At 38.2% G+C, this 27414-nt stretch overlaps 1 pseudogene; it reads right to left on the minus strand.

The window, feature by feature from the left end:
* Window positions 1-11407: 11407 nt before the first annotated feature.
* Window positions 11408-12313, minus strand: LOC149232057 (cytochrome P450 85A1 pseudogene; annotated as a pseudogene).
* Between the last annotated feature and the right edge of the window lie 15101 nt (window positions 12314-27414).

The raw sequence follows: 27414 nt of genomic DNA on the forward strand, positions 1-27414 counted from the left end.
CTTATGATACCTTGGGTGATTTAAATACTTTTCTTGATGATTATGAAGAACAAGTTCCAAAGAACCAAGGTTGTTACCCTTGGATATAGCCCTGAAATCTACCCATACTAGATGGTGGGGTGCACACAAGAATAATATAGAAGGCTGGTAGGAATGTCAAATATTGATGTGGATAAGGTCTAGACAGATAGAAACGTAAATAAAGATAAAATATGATGGTGACACTGATCCTAGGAGGCATATCCATCTATGCACTACAACATGGAAGGAGATTCCAGAACAAGAATGGGTACATGGATTCATTCATACATTGGAGACAATATCTAAGAACTGGTACTTAGAAACCAAGCTTCGACATGGTACAATAAATTGGGCAGACATGGTTGATGGCTTCATATTAACATTCAAATTTGAGGATGATTTCCCATACATAGATTTTTCCCTTTACACAGTTAAGAAGAGGATGTTAGAGAATGCAACCCCATTGACATGACAACAACCTAATTCGGTTGCGCATATAGAAAATGCACTAGAATGCTATAACCTTATTGCAAAATAAGAAGAAGATCATTGCAACATCGACATATCAGAATCAGAAGGATCTTGCGAAGTAATTGGACCTAAGCCTTAAACACCAGATATAACAAAGCCACTAAAGGCCAAGAAGGTGAACATAGGACCAAAGAAGGAACCTGAGTTTGCAACAATAAGAGACTACTGGGATAAAGAGATAGTCAATGAAGTTATAGAGTTACTTCATGAATACCAAGAATTATTTCCTACCAAATTTTCAAAGATGAAGGGTATAATAGGATATCTAAGAGTCATGAAGATTCCCATTAAGCCTGATGTGAAGCTCATCAAATAAAGACCTTACAAGTTGAACCTGAAGTATAAGGAGAAAGTAAAGATAGAGCTTGATAATATGATAATAGTAGGAATTATTGAACCAGTAGAAGAATCATAATGGGTGACTCCTATGGTGGTGCAAGAAAAGAAGACTAAAGGAGATATTAGGATCTGTGTGGATCTGAGAAAGTTAAATGATGCATGCTTACATGATCCCTTCTCTACCCCTTTCACAGATGAAGTGCTAGAAAATGTAGGAGGTCAAAAATATTACTCATTTACATATGGATTTTTAGGTTATCATTAGATTAGGATTGCACCTGAATATCGGCATAAGACCACTAAAACTACAGAATGGGGCTCATATCAATACACATTAATGCCTTTTGGATTAAAGAATGACCCTGTTATATTTTCTAGAGTGGTGGTTGTAGCTTTTAAGGAATATATCCACAAATGTTTAGAGGTATATTTTGATGATTAGGTAGTATTTGGGTTGCTAATTAAACATATTGGAAGTTTAAGACTTATGCTCAACATATGTAGATAGTATCAGATCTCTTTGAACCTAAAAAAGTGCATATTTTGTGTACCCTTCGGCATATTGTTGGGACATGTTATTTACAAGCAAGGACTAATGGTGGACCCTACTAAGATTGTTATCATTGTGAATTAGCCTCCACCTAAGATAGTAAGATAGCTTCACACTACATTAGGACATAATGGGTATTACATGCAATTCATCAAGGGGTATGTGCAAATCACTGTGCCTATCAATAAATTATTAAAGAAGGATGTAACTTTTTAATGGAATCAAGAATGTCAGAAGAACCTTGACACGTTGAAAAAAAATGGTAGTTGCGCTTATATTAGTGTTCCTTGATTGGAATAAGGAATTCCATGTGCATGTGGATGCCTCTTGTATAACTTTAGGAGTAGTATTGGCACAACCTGGTGCAGGAGAAATTGATCAACCTATAATTTTTGCAAGTATAAATTTATCTAAATCAGAAAATAATTACACCACTATAGAAAGGGAAGGACTGGCCATGGTGTATGCTTTGCAAAATTTTATACATTATTTGTTGGGATCACACTTTAAAATGTTTGCAGATCATTTTGCACTGAAGTATTTGGTTAATAAGCCTATCTTAGGAGGAAATATTTGCATATGGTTACTAATGTTCCAGGAATATGGATTTGAAATCATTGTTAAACCAGGAATGCTAAATGTAGGACCTGATCATTTTTCAAGATTAGAAATAGGGAAGAACCAATCAGCATAGAGGATAGTCTCCCTGATGCACAGTTATTTGCAATCAGAGTTGGAGATGACCATTTTGTAGATATCATTCAGTTCTTAAGATGACTGCTTCAGAGTATACTACGTTGCAAAAGAAATAATTAGTGGTTAAGGAAGATAACTTTTCATTAATAGAAAGACAATTATATAAGATAGGATGAGATGAAGTATTGCGTAGATATGTTCCTGAACATGAAAGACAAATAATTCTAGAAAAATCTCATGGTGGCACAACTAGTGGACACTATGTAGGAAAAGCTACTGTGCAGAAGATTTTGAGAGTAGTGTCAGGCCAGGCAGTAACTCCAGAAGGCAAAAATGATTCGTGTGTTATATTCCATCAAGTAGGTCTTCATTATATACATGAGGGAGAGACTGTTCAGTTCATCTCCCGATGACTATTCATATTTCTTATTTATCTATTTACATATATTCACCCAATCACAAGGATTAGGTGTCAACATTCCCCCCCTTAATCTGAAGGGATTTTGGTGATTCCAAGCATCATTCTGAATCATTCAAGTTTTTCTCTTCCAAGCGCTTTGTTGAAGATGTCTGCAATTTGCTCATTTGTGGAACAATGACGAAGATGGATTGTTTTGGCCTCAACATGATGTCGAATCAGATGATATTTAGTATTGATGTGCTTCATTTGATCATGGAACTTTGGGTTCTTGGCCAAATTTATTGCAAAGGTATTGTCAATCATGAGTGGAGTTGATTGTACTTGTTTTACCTGAAAAACTTCAAGAATTTTCCTGAGCCACACAATTTCTTTTGTTGCTTCAGAAACTGCCACGTATTTTGCTTCTGTTGTGGAATCTACTGGAACTGATTGTTTTTGTGATCTCCAGGAGATTGCTCCTGATCCAAGACTCATAGCATATCCTGAAGTAGATACCCCAGTTTCTTTGTCTCCATCGAAGTGTAAATCAGAGTATCCAATCAAGCTGAAGTCGTCCACCTGTGTATACTTGATTCCAAATTCTTGAGTTCCTTTCAAGTACCTTAGAACTCTTTTTGCAGCAGACCAATGTCCCTCACAAGGCTTTTGCATAAACCTGGAGAGGATTCCAACAGCAAACGAAATGTTTGGTCTGGTAGTAGTTAGGAAGTTGAGATTTCCTACAAGTTGTCTATACTTTGTTGCATCCTCAAATTCTTTTCCTTCAATAGATGTGAGCTTTAAGTTTTGTTCCATTGGAGTAGTAAGAGGATTTCACTCTATCATGCCAAACCTATTCAACAGATCTCCAATGTATTTCTTTTGAGAAAGAAATATGGACTTCGAATGTTGGGTTACTTCAATGCCAAGATAGTAATGAACATAGCCCAAATCAGTGATTTCAAAACTTTTCCCCAATTCCTTCTTTATGGATGCAATGTAGCTTTCATTGTTCCCTGTCATCAAAAGATCATCTACATATACCACAAGATATACAACTATTTTTCCATTTTTCTAGAAAAATAAAGTTGCATCATCAAGATCATAATGTTTGAAATTGAGTTTTAGAAGATGCTCAGTTATTTTTTCATACAAGGCTCATGGTTCTTGTTTGAGGCCATACAAGGACTTCACCAGTTTGCATACTTTATGTTCATGTCCTTTCACAGCAAATCCTTCAGGCTAGGACATAAAAACATTCTCTTTTAGATCTCCATTTAAGAAAGCAGTTTTTACATCCATTTGGTGGACTTTCCTACCATTCTGAGCTGCTAGTGCAAAGAGTGTCCGGATGGTAGCCCATTTTGTTGTGGGGGAAAAAGTCTCCTCATAATCGACCCCTTCCTTTTGTGCAAAACTTTTTGCCACAAGCCTAGCTTTGTGCTTGTCAAGTGAGTCATCAACTTTATACTTGTTCTTGTAGACCCACTTGCAGCCAATTGGTTTGGTTCCTAATGGAGGATCAACCAGCTTCCAAGTGTCGTTCTTTATGAGGGAATCATACTCCTTTTGCATTGCTTCTTTCCATTGATCATGAGAAGCAGCTTATTTGAAGGAAGTTGGTTCAATATCTGTAGAAAAGTTCAATTCACAATCATAAGAAACATCCATATCAACAGTTGAATTATAGTCATCCACATCACCTCCATTTTGCCTGTTTGAATTTCTAGTTCATGTATTTCCAACCTCATCAGGATGAACACTTTCAAGTGTCTTTGTCAGCCACTTCAGGGGACCTTTTTCAGATGGTCCAGGATGCTCCATTGATTGAGTTGGGACTGAATCAAGATTGAGTCTCCCAATTCTATCAATCACATCACTTAAAGCATCATCCATTGTTGGAGTTTCATGCGGGGGAGAGTGTTCTTTTGAAGAAGATATGTTGATCTAGTATAGGAATCCCCCCTTCAAGATGTGGAATCTAATTATCAAATTCTTGAAATGATTTTTCTTTTTTGAATCTATCCAAGCGATCAAGTTGTCGCTCAAAAACATTGTCAATTTTGGATGATTCAAGAAAAATTACATCTCTAGATACAACAAACTTCTTATTTACTTCATCATAGAGGCGGTATGCTTTGGAGATGGTTGAACACCCTAGAAAGATACACTTACAACTTCTAGCACCAAGTTTGTTTCTATGTACCTTTGGTATCAAGGCATAACAGGTGGAACCAAAGACCCTGAGATGCTTTACCGAAGGAACATGTCCATACCACATTTCATATGGACTCTTGTTTCTTATAGCATTAGATGGACATCTATTCTTTATATATGTAGCACATAGAACAGCATCAGCCCAAAACATTATCTTTACATTTTTGAAGAATAGCATGGATCATACCATATTTAATATTGTCCTATTCATTCTTTCAGCTACACCATTCTATTGGGGATTATAAGGCACAGTTGTTTGATGTTTGATTCCATGTTGGAAAAGATAGTTTTCAAATTCATTTGATGTGTATTCTTTTCCATTATCAGTGCGAATAGACCCAATATGAGATTTTGCATCATTTTCAATCCATTTATGAAAATTATTGAATGTTTGAAAAGCATCAGATTTGTTCTTCAATAAATAAACCCAACACATTTTGGTGTAGTCATCAATAAATGTCATGATATATTTATTTCCATTTGCAAAAGGAACAGGCATTGGACCACATAAATCTGAATGAATGAGTTCAAGTTTTCTATGTGCTCTTGAATGTGAATCATGAAAATACTGTTTGCTATGCTTTCCTAGAATGCAAGCATCACATTGCTTAAGTTTCCTAGGAATTGTAGGCAAACCAGCAATACCATTTTCCTTCAACAATCGGAGACTGTCATAGTTCAAATGTTCAAATCTAGCATGCCATAATAAAATTGATGGAAGTGTACCTTCTTCATGATGAGAATTGTATGAGAAATGTTGTGCAAAAGCAGAGGTTCCTTGCAACTTGAGAAGTCTTTCTTCTTCTATTCCCCTCATGGAAAGTGAGTGGTCAGATGCTTTTCTTACCTCAAGCTTGCCATCAAACATATGAATGGAGTGACCTTCATGGCGGATGTGGACCAAGGACAACAATTTTCTCTTGAGTTGTGGGAGATATAGAACATGATGCAGAAGAAAATCTGGAAGACCAGGCAGTTTAAGCCTGATTGTGCTAAGCCCTGATGGCTTGATTTTTTATTGGTCTACAAAGTATACTGCTCCATCAACATTGTCAGTGAAATCTTCAAAAATATATTTTCTATGAGTCATGTGGCAAGTTTCTCCTAAATCAGCAACCAATCATTTTTCCAAGAAGCAAGTGAAGCATTAAATAAATCTTCATTTACTCCAATGTTACATTGTGCCACAACATAGTGAGCGGATTCAGGTGCTTTACCTTTGTCTGTATCTTCAGTTTTACCTTTCTGTTGGTTTCGTTTCTACTCAATTTTGTCCCATGGTAGCTTGCATGTAGAGGCATCATGTGATCCATTTCTTTTGTAGCATATGCAGTGAAAATCTACCTTTTCTCCTTGAGAATGTATGCCCCCCCCGCCTCTGAAATATCTTCCTCTTCCTCTTCGACCACCTCTTCCTCTTGTAGAATCTTGAGCAGGATGTTTTTCTTTATGAGAAAGGCACACAGCCTCTTCAGAAGATTTAGGGGTTGTCTTCTTTCCAAAAGCTTTCTCTCTTTCCACAAACTTTTTCACAAGAGAGTCAAAGGTTATATCTTTGAGATTTCCATTTGCTTGCAATGACTCAAGATAATTGGAGTAATAAGGATAAAGTGCCTTGAGAAAAGTGATAAGAGGAATATCCAATTCAACCTTAGTGTATTTGATATCATGCATTATAGACTTTACTTCAGATGCAAGAGCAAGAGGATCATTATTTTGCAGTTCAAGAGTGAAGAGTTTAATCATGAGTTGAACAACTTCAAGTGCAGAATGTGAGTCATAGAGTTCTTTCAGATTTTTTAAGGCTTCAAAGGCAGTTGAATATGATGAAATATGGTGACTCACCTCTTCATTTATAGATGTTGCAATTAATGCATAAGCTTTGTTGTTCTTGTTTTCCCAAACGATAAGCTCTTTGTCTGAGGTAGGTTGTACTGGTTCATTGTCTCCGTCTCCAACACACACTACTTTCCACAACTCATTGAAAATGAGGGTGTGTTTTATCATCCAGGACCATTCAGGATAGTTCTCCTTTCCAATGAGAACTATTCCCACCATGGATATGATTGAATGCATTCTGTAAAAAAAAATATTTCTACTGATAGAAAAATACTTCTGCCAATATACAGTAAAATTGTACTCAAAAGGGCATTTCAAATCTCTTCCTTATATGCCAATATGGACGCCAATACCATGCAATCAGCGTACCAAAAATAAGGGGCTCAATACAATTCCATGTGCTAAACAGAGTTAAGAGTACACATTTTACATGTCAAAAAATCTTCAACGTATATACCAAAAACTTCAAAGTATATGCCGACGCACATTCCATGTTATTTATATGCAAGGTAACTCCAACCTACTTTCGCCATTCCTTGGTAGAGGTTGTCAACAATAATTTAGACAAGGCTCAAAATGAAAACTGCACACCCCGCATTCCAAGCGCTGAGACCCATGGAAACTAGTCTTTCCAGCAGCTTGAACACCCAACAAATGTTGGCATTTCTGCGGTGCTTTCCCTAAAGTAAACTGCTAAAATTCATGACAAGTAGTTCAAAACTTCAGGTTTCACAACAATTCGTTGTTGCACAATGATGGACAGATAACTTTCTAGCCAACATGTCAAACGCCTACATGGAGAAGTTACAAAAGGCATGGGAAGCCGATCCACAGAGCATCATTCACGCAGTATCATATCAGTATCAGAGGATCATGCAAGTAAATTTACCCAACAAAATTTCTCTCCATCCTCTTCTATGTGCTCAGTTAGAAGAATAGGTACGATTAAGGTAAAGCCACAGGCACATGAGGAGGAGCAGCACAATATGCAGCGCTTTGACACCACAGAGCATCGTAATATGCAGTGCTTTGACACCAGAGAGCAGTGTAATATGGAAAAACATAATATAGGAGACAACGTTATATATGAAAATAATAGTGGTATAGAGGTTGTAACATAAAATTGGCATGAATCAGGCGTACTACGGTATGGGGAGACCAATAGTCATGATTGCAACAAAGTTATATATAAAACGATGCCGCAACACAATAATAACACTCAATTCATTCAAAAAAACACAGACATGCCATATAAAACAACGCAATACAATAATAGTACTCAACTCATTCAAAAATGTATTGACTGTGGATGGTCTATCCAAATGCTGCGCTAGACACTACAGAGGAGTCAAGCGGCGGCCATGGGGAAAATTTGCAGCTGAAACAAGGGACCCCGCAAGGAGAGGAACGCTTCAGGAATTGTAGCAGAGGAACGGTGCAGTAGAGGAACGTGGTAGCAGTGTTCAGGTGACTGTGTGGAGCAGGCTACTAATGTTTACGAACAGGCAGCGTTTTTGAATGGAGAGACAGTGCTTTGTATGGACAACTATTTTGAATGGAGAGCAGAGGAGCAGAGGAGTAGAATAGGGAGTTACAAAGGGCATAAAAGCTAAAAAAATGGAGATGGATCTGATACCATGTCAGGCCAGGAAATAACTCCATAAGGCAAAAATGATTCGTGTGTTATATTCCATCAGGTAGGTCTTCATCATATACATGAGGGAGAGACTGTTCAGTTCATCTCCCAATGACTGTTCATATTTCTTATTTATCTATTTACATATATTCACCCAATCACAAGGATTAGGTGTCAACAAGTAGGATTTTGGTGGCCTACACTACATAAAGATGTGAAGGAGTACTTTAGAGCATGTGATATGTGTCAAAGGATAGGAAAACCTTCAATGAGAGATGAGATGTCATTGGTACCACAAGTTACATTACAAGAATTTGATAAGTGGGCTATTGATTTTTTCGGACCCATAAACCCACCTGGAAAGAGGACTGGTGCGAGGTACATAGTTACAACAACTGATTACTTGACAAGATGGGATAAAGCACAAACAGTATGGGACTGTAGCACAAATATTGCTGCAAAGTTTATTTTTGAGTATATATTTTCTAGATTTGGATGTCCAAAGATTTGATGAGTGACCAAGGTTCCCACTTCTTGAATAAAACTATTGAAGCATTGACTGAGGAATTCCAAGTTTATCATCAAAATAGTACCCATTATCACCCTCAGACCAATGGAACAGTAGAAGTATTCAATAAGATTTTGCAAAATGCACTAAGGTATTCAATGTGAACAAAGATGACTGGGATCTTAGAATCCCAGTAGTTTTATGGGCTTATAGGAGCACAAAAAAAGTTGATAGATCAGACACCCTTCAGATTAGTTTATAGGAAAGAAAATGTGATGCCCATGGAGTACATCATGCCTAATTTCAGGATTGGAGGTTTTATAGATATGGAAAATCCTGATATAATGAAGGAAAGAATGGCACGGTTTCTTGCTTTGGAGGAAGACAGATTTATAGTAGGATTTCATTAGCAGGTACAAAAAGTAAGAGAAAAGGCCTAACATAACAAACATATTAAGAAGAAGAAGTTCAAATTAGGATACCTTGTTCTCCTCTATAATAGTAAGTTTGTAAAATTTCCAAGAAAGCTCAAGATGCATTGGTGGGGCCCATACATTATCAATCATATTACTGATGGAGGCCCAGTTCAATTAGCGAAGTTAAATGGAGAATTGATCAAAGGAAGAGTAAATGGAAGTAGTTTGAAGTTGTACAGGGAAAATCCTGTCCCTATAGCCTCACTCGAAGAAAGGAGAAACGTTTTAGTGCAACTTGTAGTTGAAAGTTGGCACTGGACTATAAACTACACTGCAAAGCGATTCGATGTAGGAAGTTACTTTGCTAAAATTTGGATTATATCGAATTACATAGGAGATGTGACATAAGAAGGGTTGTTCGCTACAATATGGATGTGTCGAAGTTCACCAGAAAAATAAAAATATAACCATTAAAAGGGAAATTCAACATAAAACACAAGGAAAGTTGCATCTATAAAGACAGATTGACAATATCTAAGGATAGATATGCAATTAATGAACACAATCTGAACACAATCTTGATAAAATCTAAGCTAATGATGGGGTTAGATACTCAAAATTGCTATAAAAGCCGCATCTCGCCCAGATCTAGAACTTTTCTGAATTGAGAGTTTGAGTGATGATAGTGTGAAGAAGTTACATAAATTTTCACTGTTGTATGTCATCTGAGTGTTCTTGAGAAGAAATTGTTCGTAATTTTTGTGAGAAGGGCTTACCTAGAATCATGGAAGCAGTCGCAAACACCACTGTTACACCCGTAATAGCATCAATTGTAGCAACATCATCAAAAAAATAGTGGATAGCTCCATGGAAGAAACCAGCCAAAGAACATAGAAAAAAGAAGAAACAAGACAAGAAACTAGTTGAGCCTCAACAAGAAGCTAAACAAGTCAAAGACAATGAAGAAGAAGTGGAGGACGTGCAAATGGAAACAGATGGCATAACATTTCCCTCGCCTCTACCACCATACATTCTGTTATCTCAAAATCAGACCCTGATAGGCTGCTGGTCAGGTTGACTCTAAGTAGCTATTTCAAACCAACTTTTGGTTGAGGCTTAGCCTCCTCAACCTGAGAGGGCTCTCTCAAAAGGTTAATGATTTTGATAAAGATTTAGATGGCTAACTCTTATAGAACAAATATGACAAATATGAATGCTGGAAACACATTAAATAACTATCCATTGGGCTTATGGAGTCAACAGCATCTCAATATAATAGTGAACTCAACCTTACATAGAAGTCAGGGCACTCAGCATTTAGACATTCAGAACATAACTCATATGGGACCAAAGTTTATAAATGCATACAGGAAATCAGAGCACATTCATTGAATTCTGAGTGATTATACATCTATACCACTGTAAAAATTATGGAAAGGACAAGATCACCTATTCTGAACATAAGAAATCCTTCATGAATCCTGAGAAGTAAAGTCAAAGTTATATTACTGAAAATGAGTCTTTACATAAGCCAAACACAAGCTGTATCATAAAATTTTCCAACCCTTATTACCTTTCATTTTCTTCTATATATAGCCTTCTTCTACCTGACTGAGATTCCTCCTCAAGCATGAGGGGAAGTCGAAGTCTACTTCTAATGACACCTATTAACCCTTTAACTAACTAATAAATACAACTGACTACTAATTGACAGCTTTAGAAACCTAAAACAATTAGGATTCTAATTCTACATCATGCTGAACATAGCATTTATTACGATCAAGATTTATTCCCTGACAAGTGGTCTCTTTTAGTTTGGCTGTGATAGGTGTCTGTAGCTGCTTGCTGGCCTTTAATGTCGTATCCTTTTACCTCTGCTGAGAAACAGGAAACTGCCCCGGTACTATGCTTTTGGTTTCCTTAAAATATTCGAATCCAAAGAAGCATGTCCTTTATCCTTTAATTACCCAAATTGGAGCAGACTGCCACGTCCTTGATGTGCTGTAAGCCTTTCCAAAAGATTTTCTGCTTTGTCAATCATAATTGATCAACTCAATTGTAACATGCAGCTACAGCAGTTTCGTAGCGCGCTACGAAACTGCTGCGTAATTTCAAAAACACAGTCTTCCTTTCATAGCTAAATGATCGCCACTGTTCATGGCTTAAGCACCTTACTCCCTTGATCATTATTCATCTTCATTTCTGGGATCCAATAATCAGAGATGTATGGTCTTTCTTTTGTCATCCCTGCAACTCATTCATAACCATTCATGCCAGTCCAGTTTCTTGAAGAGTTAGACAAATTCAAACTAAAGCCAATATATTCTGCAAGGGGCATTTTTCCTCCGTTCTGAATTGCTAGGTGTTCTTCTCTAAACTCTCGGAGAGCCTCGGGACTGTCATGGAGATACTTGACAGCCATCATGGTTGTGGTGGAAACTGTTTCGTAGCCAGCATTGATAATAGATATTAGTAAATCAAATATATGTTCATCTGTGAGCTTGCAATTAGCAGATGCGCCATCTGCTTCTTCTTTTTTGTCATTGAGAAGCATTGCAATCATATCATTATAAGTGTCCATGGAAGCCCTCCTTTCCTTGAGCACTTCTCTCAACATTCTCAGGATATTTTCCCTTGCCTAGAAACCACGTTTGTAGCTGGTACCAGGAAGATTTATAGGCATGGAAATGGTTCCTTCCACGAGTTTACAGAATTCTGACAAAAATGCCTCTACCTTCGGACCAGACTTGATACTCATTACCCGCTGTAAAGACAAAAGCAAAACCATCTCTTTAGTTTTGTCCTGCAGATTGATTACGCGGTCATTCCAATGTTGCAGATGTATGTCCATGAACTCGTTGATATCAGAAAGCAGGTGGCCTTTGATCATGGAGGGATTGATCAATGCGAGCATGGCTCCTCTCATGGTTTTATGAAGATTGCTTTGAACAGCAGCAATGTTCCATTTTCCCAATAAGTCAAGCATAGACTGCGAGTATCCAGGAATTAGTCCTCGGCCTTCATTCAATAAGATATATCTGTTGAGAGTTGGATCCGTCGATATCACCGTCGGGCATCTTAGAATGTGAGTCTTGAACAAATCTTGATATCTGGCCTTTCTGTTTTTGATAAATTGTTGACCATATCTGAGAACATTCATGCTATGTGTTGTCAGGATAACTGATGTTATTCAATTTGTGTTATAATCATGGGCAATGACATATGGCACACAGAGTGCTGTCAAAAGCTTCATGAATATTGATAACAGAATTTGGCGAAGCACCCATAATCCACGTAAGCAAGAAAACCCATCTGCTTTGACCTGCTCGAACTTTATTCGTCAGCTGTCATATGTAAGGAGTGCCATTTGACCCAGCAATATCAATTTTGTCCATATCTTGAGAAAGATAAGCCTAAAATCCTAATCCTGATAGAGAAGAAAACGTGAATTTCATCCGCAGGAACCTGCAAAGGGACTAACACCAAACCTTTATAACAAAAAAATTGATGTTCAGAATTTAAGATATTTTCCTTGAGTGATAACACATTCAACTGAGAAAACCAAATGCCAAACCCGTTAAAGACTCAAAGGATGAAAATTTTGGCACCTTCACACCCCTATTGCCAGAGAAAGTACCATTTACTCATGAAATACTTTGGAAAATTCTGCAGCTCAGGTTTGCAGACTACGAATTCAATGACAAAAAGAAATACCCACAATTCATACCAAACCGTATTTGAAATAAGTAAACTGCCCAAAGAGTGGTGTGATGAGGTTAGATCTGAAGTAGTAGGCAAACGGATTGGTGCAGTCAAGATTGATGAACATGTTGAATGTGTCACACTTCGAAAGATGTCAAGGGAGCACGAATTGTGTTCAACAGTAACTTACGCTGGTGCATGATGGATGCTTATAGATGGGAAATAATATTCCTATAGATCCAATGTTGATATGGAGAATCACTAGAGTGCCATATCAAGGAAGAACCCCATGGAAGAAATCGTTGGAAAAGATCAGGATTGTGTCATAGCCGACAGCGTGAATAATAAGTTCGGTCTGACAAAAGGAAAGAGGGGATATGATATAAACTCAATCAGTGACCAGGAAGTTTGCTTCATAGCACACATATTGGCTGTGAAGATAATGAGAAAGTGTTGGGCTAATGAAGTCCCTACAACCGTAGTTTTATTAGCTGTGCAGTGCACTAATGGGGTTCAGTACAGCTGGGTCGAATAACTTTTCAAAGAATTTTTGGACAACTACCACAAGGTCCAGGAGAAAGGTACCACATTCTATTATGCATGGTTGATATTAATAATTGCAATGCTAGCCTGGAGAGAGTTGGAGGATTCATAGTTCCCTCCAGTAGCTTCAGATGTCTGTGGTATACCACTCAACCATCGGTAACAATGGAGCATAGGATTTTTTTCATGTTATATCACATGGATTTACATATGTTAGTGAACTAGCATCCTCGCCTCTCGTCAAGCCTATATGAGCAATATAGCTTTGTTGTGAAGTTAAAAGATGATTTCCACAAAGTCTATATACAAGCCCATAGGGACATAAATAAGAAATGACATCCAATGCCATACTTAGTAATAGAAGATGATCTCCTTGCATAGGTACAACAGTGGCCTGTAGAATGGTTGGCTTCATTGGAGGTAGAGACAGAAGATAGTGCGATAAATGAGGACACTTGGTAGCATGGTGAAGTGAGTGGAAAGAACAAAGATAAGGATGAGCAGGAACCAGAGGAAGAGGAGCAACATGACGAGGGTCACCACGATCCTCCTAAAAGAGATGAGCAGAATAAGGAGTCTAAAAATATAGAAATAGAACAAGTTGTCGTAGAAAAGAGGAAGGCATGAGGCTGCCATGAAGATCAAGAAGAAGCAGAAAGTAGATAAGATGAAGGATATCATGCAAATGGTCCTTACTAATGGGGAACTGGAGCAGATCAGGGATAGGATTTAGGAGGCGACATAAGAATTGTGGAATAAGTGGGAAGATTGCTATGGGGCACTTCTCATAGATGTGTAGGAGAGGATCATAGAACTTAAAATTTTGGCACAGACAGTTAGACAACCCATGCAAGTAGTGGAGAGGATTGCAGAAGAAAGGAAAATAGAGCCTTTAATTGCAGCAAGGATAACATTGATACATGCCAAAGCCCTGTAGTTTGAATCCGCTAAGTTTCAGCAATAGGCAAAGGAATGGAGGAATTTAAATATGAACATCGTGACGTTACCATTGCAAAGATTACACAATATGCACTTGGAAATAATAGAGGAGTTGAAGTTGTGCGAACATCACACTTCACATATGAAAATTCAGATAGAAAAAGAGCGGGCTTCACTACAGCAGAAGCTCGAGTAGATGATCCAGGAGATGGATCAAGTGGTTCAGTAGCAACAAAATATCAAGGAGGTGATTCAATAAACATGCAGAGATATTTCGAACCTTGATGTCCAAGAAGAATACCCAGTAGAGGATAAGGTCATGAAGCTTGGCCTTCCAGTGAAAGGATATAAGCAAAAATTCACCATAGTACATTTTAAATATGAAATGTAGATCAGTGAGATGCAAATGAAGGTGCAGTCAACCACGCTGCAGGAAGTAAGGGAGCAGAGGGAGACTGGCCTAAAGTTTGCATTGGTCGGTATCGCCACAATAGTAGCAGGCTATGCAAAATTCTTGGATGAAAGTTTACAGATTTGGACTTTGCTGTAGGAAGATCCAAATGTGCATAAACTAAAAAAAGACATTCAGAAAAATAAGAAGCAGTTAGAAGAGTTTTGGGCATATACAAAGACCTTACCAATCTCATAGAAGCTTGCCAAAATCAATGAGGGAAATTCCCTCCAAAAAAATATTGAGGAGCTAAGGAAGGAAGAATAGTTTTTGACAGAAAGAACTCAGCCTTGGCAGGATGAGGCTCTCCAACTATCTTAGGCAGTAGATGAGAAGTTTCAGGAGCTTCAATGATGACGTAGAAAGCTGAAAAACATGTGACCGAAGCACCATTGGAAGAGGTGCGTAGTGAAGAAAAGAAAGTCATAGAGACTTTGCAACAGTTCAACAATACTGACAACAATATTGTAGCAAAAATCTAAGGAAAATAATGATCTAGATTTAAACAGGAACACAACAAATTATATAGACAACCATAAACACAGAGATGCAGCAGAAATAATACTTCATTTCATTAATGTAAAATACTGAAATATGCTTACAAACAGAATTGGAAATAAACCAGCTAGGGCGATGGTAGCTTATCTCTGAGAAGAGATGTGGTGGCTACATGCCTCTGAACTATGTTACAATGAGGCTCGAAGGCCTATTTATTGTTGAAAAACAATGGAAAACCCTTAACATCCCAAAACCTAACCCCTAGAAGATGAAACGCCAAATTGTGGGCCCCGTTTGGGTAAATTCATACAACAATTTCCCGGGGTCGTAACTTTGGCATACGATATCCGTTTGACATGTACAATAGCTCGTTAGAAAGATCTATCCAAGCACTACAACTTTGAGAAGAGTAAAATCCATTCATGGACCCATGTTCCTCCCAGATTTCCCAAAAAATGTCGTTTAAGAACTCAAAACAGCTCTAGAAGTTCAGGACCCGAAAAACTGCTAAAAATAGTAAATTGTGCTACAATTACGGAAACTGAAAAACTGAAAGAGACAGTTGTGGGGGTCCAAGTGGGATAGGTGGGTGGCCACCAACATCCACCTGGATCATTCCTGCCCCCTTAGGAAGCAATGGTCCCCATTGTGTTGAGTTCCTCCTTAAGATGAGAAAGTTTTTGCTGAGCTAGGTTTCTGGTGGGCTGTTTTGCAATCTCTGATGTGTCCAGTAATGGTGGGAAGCATGGTCAACAACAGTCCACATTGAACACTCGGTGCAAGCGAAGGAATGGAGGAATGTTGTTCTCCAAAGAATTGTTTCCCATAGCCTTGGTAATGTTGTAAGGACCATGTCGGTGTGGTCGGAGCTTCTGATGGGCTCCTATAAGGCGTTCTTTCTACAAATGCAACCAGAATTTGTTGCCCACCTAAAGATTGTGTGGTACCCCTATGGGTGAGGAGAAGTTGTTCCTGTGTTTTTTCATGACCGTATCCCTTTGTTGCTGCTGATGCTGCGTGGAGGAACCGTTCGCGGGGGTCATGGATGTGGTGACGATCTTCCCCTTACTTTGGGAGTGAACCAAACAAATGAATTTCCTGGTCTGAGAGATGAGCTTGCTGCCTTTCTTGGTAGTGATCAAAGAGGTGGTAGTAGGTGGGGCTACTTCCGGTATCCTATATAAGTAATTATTCAAAGAAATAATGACAGCATGAGGTCTTGACTCATACATAGCATGTCGCCTCCACAAGTATGGTTGGCCTAATAATACATCACAAACATCCAAAGGTGTAACATCACACAATACCATGTCTGTGAAGGGCTTGATGCTGTAGGGAAGGTGGCACTGCTGGCGAACTTTGAGATCTTGTCCTTCATGAAGCCACCTGATACTGTACGACTATGGGTGTGGTGTAGTCGGTAGGCCCAACCGCTTCACAAAATCTATTGAAATGAGGTTCTTTTGGCTACCACTGTCAACAATGAATTGCAGTGGTGAACCCTTCACACACATCTGTGAGTGGAAAAGACGTCCCCCCTCCTCTGGATCTTTAGGCTCATTCTTCTGGATCTTAGCAGTGGCAACAGTGACATTGGGCTCTGCATTAATGATCTACTTCCCTTTGCCATTCCCCTTGTCAAGTCCTGACTCAAGGTTGGAACACGCATCTGATTCTGAATCCTTCAACTCGGCCACCAGTGACTGCTTGGTCCAACATTCACTCATGTTGTGAGTGGGGATCTTGTGGAACTCACACCACTTTCATGTGTCCTTCTTTGACTTCACGGTGTTGTTCTTTTCTTGCAGCTTCGACGGGTTGTCTTGGGTCACGCCACCTTGGTTTTGTCCTTTAGTCTTCTGATTCGCAGATCCAAAGTCTCACTTCTTCTGTTTGAACTTTTTCTCAATTTTGACAGCATATCGGTATGCCGTGCCACGCGAGGAGATGTTCAGAAAATCCATATTTTCCTAGATGTATCTATGTAGGCAGTTGTGGTATTTGAGTACCAAATGCAGCTCAGAGTCCTTGATACCCAACTGTGTGCGAAGGGTATGAAAAATGTTGGTGAACTCTGGCACATCTTGGTCCCTTCCCTGTTGTAGTGTGGTCCATTTGATTTATTTGTCCTCATAGCTTTTGATAGGGTAGTGTTGCTCCTTGACAGCATCTCGGAATGAATCCCAAGTGGGTGCGGCTGAAAATAGTGAGCCTGTACTTTCATTCTTATGCTCGTAGTAGGTTTCCCACCAGTCCTTGATGTGGGGGGCTTCTTTGAGAAGAGCAAAAACAATCTTTTCCCGACTCAAAAATTCATGAATAAAAAAATAACCCTCTATCGGATTTAACCATTTATCTACAGCATATGTGTCTATCTGACCCTTGAAGATGGGGATTTCAAAATTAACTTGTACCTTAAATGGTATGGCGTTTCCAGAGTAGCTGTTGGAAGCCGATGCTTCGCCTCTGGGTAGCCACTGAAGGATCTGCGCAAAGTTATCTATCATCGCGTTCCTTTGCCACTCGAGGGCTTCTTCAAGCAAGATTTTGATAGGATCTCATGCCCCCTCATCTTTCTTTTCATCCGCTATGGGAGTCCATTGGGATTTTCGAGGCTGGTCTTGCAAATCTTCGACCAGTTCAAGCCCTAACTCTTTATATCCCAACCTTGTTGGGGACATGCAAAGAAAAACAGAGAAAAACAGACCGCTTTGATACCAATAATCATAATTTAAACAGGAACACAACAAATTACAAAGATAACCATAAACATAGATATGCAATGGAAATAATACTTCATTCCATTAATGCAAAATACTGAAATATGCTTATAAACAGAATTGGAAATAAACCAGCTGGGGCGATGGTAGCTTATCTCTGAGAAGAGATGTGGTGGCTACATGCCTCTGAACTATGTTACAATGACACTCGAAGGCCTATTTATTGTTGAGAAACAATGGAAAACCCTTAACATCCCAAAACTTAACCCTCGAAGATGAAACGCCAAATTGTGGGCCCCATTTGGGTAAATTGTCACATCAATTTCCCGGGGTCGTAACTTTGGCATACGATCTCCGTTTGACGCATACAATAGCTCGTTAGAAATATCTATGCAAGCACTACAACTCATGGACCACTCTTGTTCCTAGATTTCCCAAAAAACGTTGTTTAGGGCCTCAAAATGGCTCCAGAAGTTCAGGACCCGAAAAACTGCTAAAAATAGTAAATTGTGCTATAATTACGGAAACTGAAAAACTGAAAGAGACAATTGTGGGGGTCCAAGTAGGATATGTGGGTGGCCACCAACATCCACCTGAATCAAATAATTTGAGTGACTCGGGACAAGCCACATGTGAGTGTTGGGGGTATGTTGAGCGCAACCCAACTTGGCCTAGTTTTTGGCAAAAACGCCACGTTTTGTGGAGCAGAGCACACAGTAGAGTGCACAACAGAGTGCGAAGTGGACCACATAGCAAAGAAGTTTTAATATACCATGTGGTATAAGGGCTTTGGGATGGGTCGAAGTCTCTTATTTTTGTAATAATGTAAAGGATAAATGGGTTTTGGGACCATAACTGCTGGTATTAGGCAATCCATGGTATTTGGACCATGGTATTGTAATGATGTACCCTTTGATGTAATAGTATATATATGGTCAAATAATAAGAATAAGTTGTGATCCAAACTTGTGTTATGGTCGAAATTTTGTGATCTGTTGTTTGGAAAAAGAAGGTGAGGCTCTACAGCTGAGTGCACAAAGGCCTAAGTCTGCAGTTGAGTGCGCAGACAACCTGCAACTTAGTGTGCAAGTCAAGAATTGTTTATTGTACAAAGAATTATTATATTAGCAACAGTTCTTGTGGACGTAGCCCCACATTGGGGTGAACCATGGTAATTTGGTGTCTTCATGTGTATATTTGCTTCTTATATGTTGTAGCATAACAGTTTATTACAGTGGCACTTTGTTTCAGCACATTGATGATTTATGGCTTTATATGATATGTTTGAGTAGCTAATGTAATGTGGAAAAGTAATTTATGAATGTTAAGAATAAGAAAACAACATAATACCACATTTCCACATCCTTCAAGGTTGCAGAAACCTAGTTCTTCATCCTCCCATAGTCACTTCGAGTGAGACTACGATCTACTTGTAGTTCATTGCCAAAAGAGCCAGTGATTAAGGGTTTTGTTGGTGCGTAGTATAGATCAAACTTGGTTCAGCCCAAAACAAGAAAACACGTACACCATGAGGAATTTTCATGTCTCCTAGTCTCTTAGGCTTTACCAGAATCTACACCAGACCACTAGGCCCTAAACCGAGACCCACTCTCTAGGCTTTATCACTAGGCCCTAAACCGAGACCCACTCTCTGGATTTTTAACCAGGGTTGTTACAAAACCCTCCCCCTTAGGGGAACACTATTGTCAGTGTTCAATGACACCTATAACCAGAAATACTGTTGAAAACAAAACATACTACCCATGGAACTTTATAACATAGCTTGTTGCATTATTTACAATGACCACTGCTGAAACATGACAATCATACCGTTTATTGGAGCTTTATAACACAACTCATTACGATACTTACAATAACAATCACATATACTTAAGCACATTTTCTTCAACCAACAAATAACCATATTGTCTATGGAGATTTATAAATCTAGCTCAATGAAGTATTTATAATAATACACACATATACAAATACGTGCAGTTTTTTAACCAATAAATAAAGGATACAATGCTTTCATCAGCAACAAGGGAATCTAGAGGCTCACACCTCCACCCTCAAAATAATACTCGGATTCACCTCCTTCGCAGGAATTCCAGAATCCAATGTCAAAATCAAATTTGCATCCAATGTCCAACACTACAATCCTATGCCACTTGTCCTCTCATTGAACAATTACCAGCTCATTTTTATAGGGTACACTCCCAATGTGCATCTGATTCCATTTGGAAATCCTAATGACCAAATCATATCCATCATTGACCTTCCCTTCTCTACTACACAGTCCCTCAGGCAACTCGATCACCCCTTTCGTGCAGTCACTCACCTTCCAAGTTCCCTAGTTCCCCTATCTCAGGCGATCCATCCCTTGGAAAGGATTCCTCACGTAGGAAGGTCAAACAACCAAGGCATATACCTGCCTCAAAACCATCATACAATTTATAACATGCTCATGGAAATCAATGGACACTATTGGGTACCAATGTCCCACAATGGCCCTGCTTCTGAAGTGATTTACTAACATATTGTTGGATGTTCCAATTCCTTTCAATGACACTGCTAATTCTTGCAGTCGATTTCAACCACCCAACCTAGGCATTTCCCATGTTTTCCTGTACCAAGCACATAACTTCCATTAGCTTTAAAATAAATTGAAATAAATTCACATCATACCTCAATGGTATCTCGTCAATAAGGTACACTTGCAATCATGTTTACTTCCTATCACAACAAGTCAAACTAGCATCTTTGATCAAATAATTATGTATAATATCACATCAGGTTAGCTCAAAACAAAACCATCATAAATCACATGCATAATAAAACTGAAATAAAATACTGATACTTATCCTTTAATCAATCCTTAGCTTTTACATTTGTCCTTGTTTAGCACGCACTCCAGATCAGTTGCCACACCCAAAAAACACCCCAATTCCTTCTCCTCAACCATGTGCACATACACATAGTGTGCATCACACACATACAACCACACACGGCATACAAAATCACACAATGGATATACCTACACCTGATATACATCCTGACACATATACCTACACCTAATGTACAACATAATACAATACATTTGCCTACATCCAATGTACACCACCACACAATACATACTCCTACATCCGATGTACAACATAATACCTATACGTACATAGAGTACAACACAATGAGTACACATGCCATGATACCACAACTACACAATACACATACATAGTACCACATGTTTGCAACACAGCATGTACAACATGCATAGAATACCACATGTACACCAATACCATATGTACAACATGTACATAGTACCACTTGTACAAAGCACTACCTACACAATGTGTGCACAACATCACATATACATAGCACCACCTACACAAAATGTACACAAAACCGCATGTACATTGTACCACTTGTACAATGTGTACACAATGCCATACATACATAGCACCACATGCAGGACATGTACATGACACCACATGTACACAACCTCATATGCATGACATGTACACAACACCACTTGTAAAATCATGCACACAACACCATATGTACATAGTACCACATGTACAACATGAAAACACCACCATATCTACATAGCACTGCATACACAACATGTACATAACACCCTATGTACACACCACTGTATATACAACATGCGCACAACACCATATGCACACATCACCGCATATCCATCATGCACACAATACATTATGTTCTTGGCACCACATATCCAACATGTACATAGCACCATCTATATCCAGCACTACATATGAAATGTACACACAACAGGAACACAACATCATATGTACACAATACTACAAATATTACATGTACACATCACCATAGGTACAATCAATGAATATACAACATACACAACAATTGTACCGCACATCCAAAACCACAATGTCTCTACCAAGAAACCTTACTTCTAGTGTCTCTTTACCATCCATGCTTATCCTAGCATGCCTCAAATCTTAATTTTTTTCATTCAGCTGATGTACCCCTTAGAGTTACCTGTCATAACATAAACATAGGCATAATACAAGCATGCGGTACCAATTCATATCCACATGATAGTGGCCTCATATATTTTTCATGACTACTCTTCCCACTTGATTCCTCATAAACCAAGAACCTATTCATGCCCTTCACTTGCATAAGCAATCATTCTTCCACAAGAATGATCCATGATGACCCTGTTAGATTACAATGTACATACATACATATATGCATATAAACATTAGCATAAAGAAATCATGATCACAACATAATTACTAGCTATCATAAGGGAAAGGTTAAGAGAAATTCCTTTATTCATGCACAATATTGAGAACAATAGTTCCCAACGCCAAGGCATCTAAAACCTAAAATCAATTTACTTTACCCTTTCTGTTACCTTTATCATGATTGTCCTATCATTGTCCATTTACCTCAATGGACGTAACCAATCCAACTAGTTTTCATACGCTTGCCCTTAGCTACCCTTATACATGCACTGAGCTTCATCCAGGCCTTACATCACCTATTGGGTACCACACAACTCTCCCCGTACTCCATTAACTTTATTATTTCCCAAACCAATTCCCAAGACTCAAAACATAAAAGGTAAGACAAGAAACAAATAAGAAGAAAACCATGAAATCAATAACAATACGACACCACAAACAAAGTGGCAAGGTCTTGCACTAGACATAACAAATATGCAATCAAGCGCAATCAAATCACAAATATCAAAAGAAAAAACTAGCAACAGACACCATGACTTCATCCCCATGGTTCCCAGTGCCTCCAAGTGAAAGCTCAACCCAAGCCTTCTTTAAGATTTCATGGCAATCTATTTTTCCATGAAATCCCCTACATCATACTTGCATAAACACATAACTGTCAGTGCATAAGTAAACATAACAACATACTAGTTACATTACCTTGTCATACTAATGCCAAACATGTTACCTTGCAGCTACTCACACATACCAACCACATGTTCCAAATATCAAGATAATCATATCTATCAATCTGAAATCAACCTTTACCAAGACTAATAATCATGTCATAATCCATTGTCAACTCGTAGTTATTAGGCATAATGCTCCAACTGTCACCTATTACACTCAAGTACATGTCAGCTATCTCAACACATATGTGTTAGTACAACCATATTAAAACAAGATCATTCCTTCGAGCAATCTTACATTCACATAGTCATATTATGTGATTAATCAAACATTCAACAATAGATAGATGACATAATAGACACCAACACTCAAACACCAAATAGACGAAATAATCAAACATTCAAGCACAAAGTAGATGACATAAGCAATCTCATACCTTAATGTATCTTAGGGGAGGCTATCTTGTTTGCACAATGAAGCTAGATTAGCACGATAAAACTTCACAACATATAAAGTCAACCATAAATAAGGTCATATCCATAAAAGTAACTAGCTAACACCTTCACATCATAAACTCAAAAAAAAATCATTCATGCATAACAATCACATATGTATGATCAATCTAGATTAGTACAACACAATGTCACAAATAAGTCGACTCATACCCGAATGTTATAACCCTAACCATCTTCATAAGCCAATCCAATTTAGCATGATACATATAACATCAATATATTAATGGTATAACCCTAATCATCAAGTTAACTAACATATAACAAAAATAATTTAACATATAACATGCTCATCAACAACATATAACATAATCATTGAGCTAACTACAAGTTAACATATAACATATTCATCAATGACATATAACATAATCATCAAGTTAACTAACATAAAACAACAACAACAATGCATACAACCACATGTTATTATCATTCATGACTATCTGACACATGTGTATATGACTACACTGCTCAATTAGCATCTATAATGTGTGTAATCATAACATCAATATAATGAAAGGTGTACACATAAACATAATGCATATAACAATCGTTAACCTACATACCTACATTCCCAACATACAAACATGTATGAAAACATGCTCTTGCCTTGATGTCTAATGTTGCAACTTCACTTTGATGGTCTGTGTCTCCTTCTTTATCTCAAACAACTCATCAGCTTCATAACATACCAATAAAATCATGATGACTTAATTTCATACAATGACCTCATAATTCATGTCTAACCTACCATACATGCATAACCATAACCATGAAAATGCATGCATAACAACATATAGACACTGAAATGCATAAAAAATGCATATACAATTGACATTCATTCATGACAAGAACATCCCAACCATAGCATCATCAACCTTCACATGTTGACATCACTACAACCATGATTGACACCATGCGAATGCAACAAGCACATGGAATACAACAATAGGGAACACACATGAAACCGTCTTGCATGCATGATAAACACATGCTCTGATACCATTTTGCGGTATCAGATATGACCCGGAGAGAGTGGGTGTGCTCTAATACCACTCTGTAACATCCTCATCCTACATCTACCCAAGTAACCAACAATCGGGGTAAATATGTGACAATAGGCCACTATAATGGGATTCAAACTCCTATGTGACCTTAAGGAAGTCGAATCGATGGAAAAATACCACACAAACCTTCCACATCAATCAAAAAACTCCCAGAAGCCATCCAAACCACTCAGGTAACCAGGCCCTAGTTCCCACTAATTTTTTAGATCATTAAACCCCCAGACGCTCCCTTGATATGGGAAAGCATATGTCTAGGAGGCTCTAGAAGCTCCCATAACATGGGTATGTATGCATTCAATTAATTTTCTTCTTGGTCTTGTGCCTGCATCTCTGGGATTTGAACCACTTTTTAAGGCCTAGATCCCAAGTCACTGCCCAGAAATAAATGACTCTTTCGGAACTGAAAGATAATAACAAAACAATGATACAAATGCAATTACTTGAACAAGGACTTGACTGGACCCCTACTAACCATGACAGGCATTTCTTCAAACATGTCACAATTATGTAATCTACAAGTTTAAACAACATATCTGAGCATAGGGATCTCATACTCATCTGAGAATCCCTAAGAAGCATTGATGCCTCAACACATTAGTTGTAGTATCAACCATTAGGCTATAGATACATTTTCCATTCATTTACAAATAAAAACATGAGAGCCATACATCATCTGTCATAATAAATTCTTATAACCAACATAAATATCAAGAGTACATTAGCCATAGGATCCACCTATAAATCAGTACATTTACAAATAAGATGCCAAGGAGAGAACCTATTATTGCAAAAACCAACCTGGTATGGGACTACCACATTCTATCCAACCATATGTTGGCTAAGCCAGATATCTCTTCATCCAATCACCCCCGTGACATATTCCAAGCATGAATGTGGGACTCAAACCAAAAGAACCAACCAAGCAACTTGAGGCTAAACCACCTCACCCTCATTAATGGAAATTAGACTTTACCATAATCCACACTGGATCACTAGGCCAAAATAATGAACATGTAATAACAGGGTTTACCATGATCCCCACCATATCACTAAGCCAAACAATCATGGATGCCACCACATTTCTCCACCTACACCGTGAGGAATTTTCCTATCTCCTAGTCTCTCAGGCTTTGCTGCAATCCACACCAAATCACTAGGCCCGAAATTGAGATCAACTCTCTAGGATTTACTACATATCACATCCTGGGATTGCTAGGCCTAATGGAGAGCACCTACCTCTAGGCTTTACCATATATCCCACCATTCACCGGTCAAGGATTCTTAGGCCCATCGAGGAAATATAAAATTTGGCTTTACTGCAACCCAGAGTCTGATTCAGGGGTTACTAGGCCATGTGTTCTATTATTTAGAGATCCACCTCACTCAGCTTCGAATCCATTCAGCAATCATCCTCAACCAAAACATGAGAACCCCATCGCACCATGGCTATCTGGAAATGGCAAGGCCAAGATGAAAACACTGTCACACCTGGAAAAACCCATGCCATAATAGTAAATAACCACATGCAATGCCATGCATTCCAAATTTAATAAGGAAAACACACATGCAAATCGATACCTGTAAAGAATCTCATTGTAGCAGCTTGATCCTACTCTTCCTTACTTGCTCCTTCCTTCCTCTTGCCTCCTTTTCCTTTCTTGATCCAATTCCAAAGTGCTCCAAGAAAACTCGAAATGTCCAAGAGTGTGAGAGAAAGAATAATGAGAGAGCTCCAAAACTGAACTGAATATTACACTGACCAAGCCTGCCCAGATCCTCAAAAGCCTTTTTATCAATGAGGCCTCTATTTTCTTCCATTTCCATTATTTGCCTTCATTTTCCTCCTCACATGCAACCTTTGACATTTCACCTTCCTTTTCTCCTAATTTATATGATTTTCATAAATAAATGTGCCGAAAATGTCATTTTTCCTTTCCAAATCCTTTTCCATTTCCTTTGCCAAATTTCTTTAACCATAATAACCGAAATGAACACCCACAAGGATGTTTTGCCCAACATTCAGCTTGGAATATGTGTCCCATGACCATGGTATTATATATTTAAATGTATTTTTAACCAGGGTTGTTACACCTGCACTCAGTATTCAATGTGGACTACCTTTGGTCATACTTTCCACCATTGTTGGACACATCAAAAATTGTAGAGCAGTTGACACCGATAGAGCTCAACCCAGATTGCATTGAAAATGACATGAATGATTTAGATGTATATTGGTGGCCACCCACCTATTCTACTTGGATGCCAAAACTATTTTATTTTAGTTTCATAATTTCCAACACAATTTCCTATTTCGGTAGTTTTCAGTTTTTGGCAATTTCTAGGTCCTAAACTTCCAGAGCCGTTTTGAGGACCTAAACGACGATTTTTTGAGAAACATGAAAATGAGAGGCAATCATCTTTGTTTGTAGTCAATTTTTTTTCCTTGGATAAACATTTCTAAAAGATACACACCAAACAAATATCGTATGCCAAAATTACAACCTTGGGAAGATCACGTTCCAACTAACCCTAGCTAGGCCCATAAGCTTTTGGTGCTTCTTCTCCTATGGTTAGGTTTTTGGATGTTTATGGTTTTCCATTATTTCTTGATTATAAGAAGACCTCCGAGCCTCATTATAACATAGTTCAGAAGGCATGTAACCATCACATCTCTTCTCATAGATAAGCTATCATCACCCAAGCTAATTTGTTTACTTTTTGCATGTAAATAGTTTTCAGCAGTTTCTATTTATTAATTAAAGTTCTATGTCACTAAATATTTGTATCATTGTTCAAATATGTATTTCATTTCGTTCCTTCATAAATATGGATCAGTGGTATTAGAGCAGTCTTCTTTTTCTCTATTTTTATGTGCATGTTCCTAGTGTGGATGAGGTATAAGGAGTTGGGACTTGAACTGAATGA

The sequence above is a fragment of the Pinus tabuliformis genome, chromosome J (assembly GCF_031772625.1).
Source record: "Pinus tabuliformis cultivar Carrire ecotype Pingquan chromosome J, CPIR1, whole genome shotgun sequence".
Taxonomy (NCBI): Eukaryota; Viridiplantae; Streptophyta; class Pinopsida; order Pinales; family Pinaceae; genus Pinus; species Pinus tabuliformis.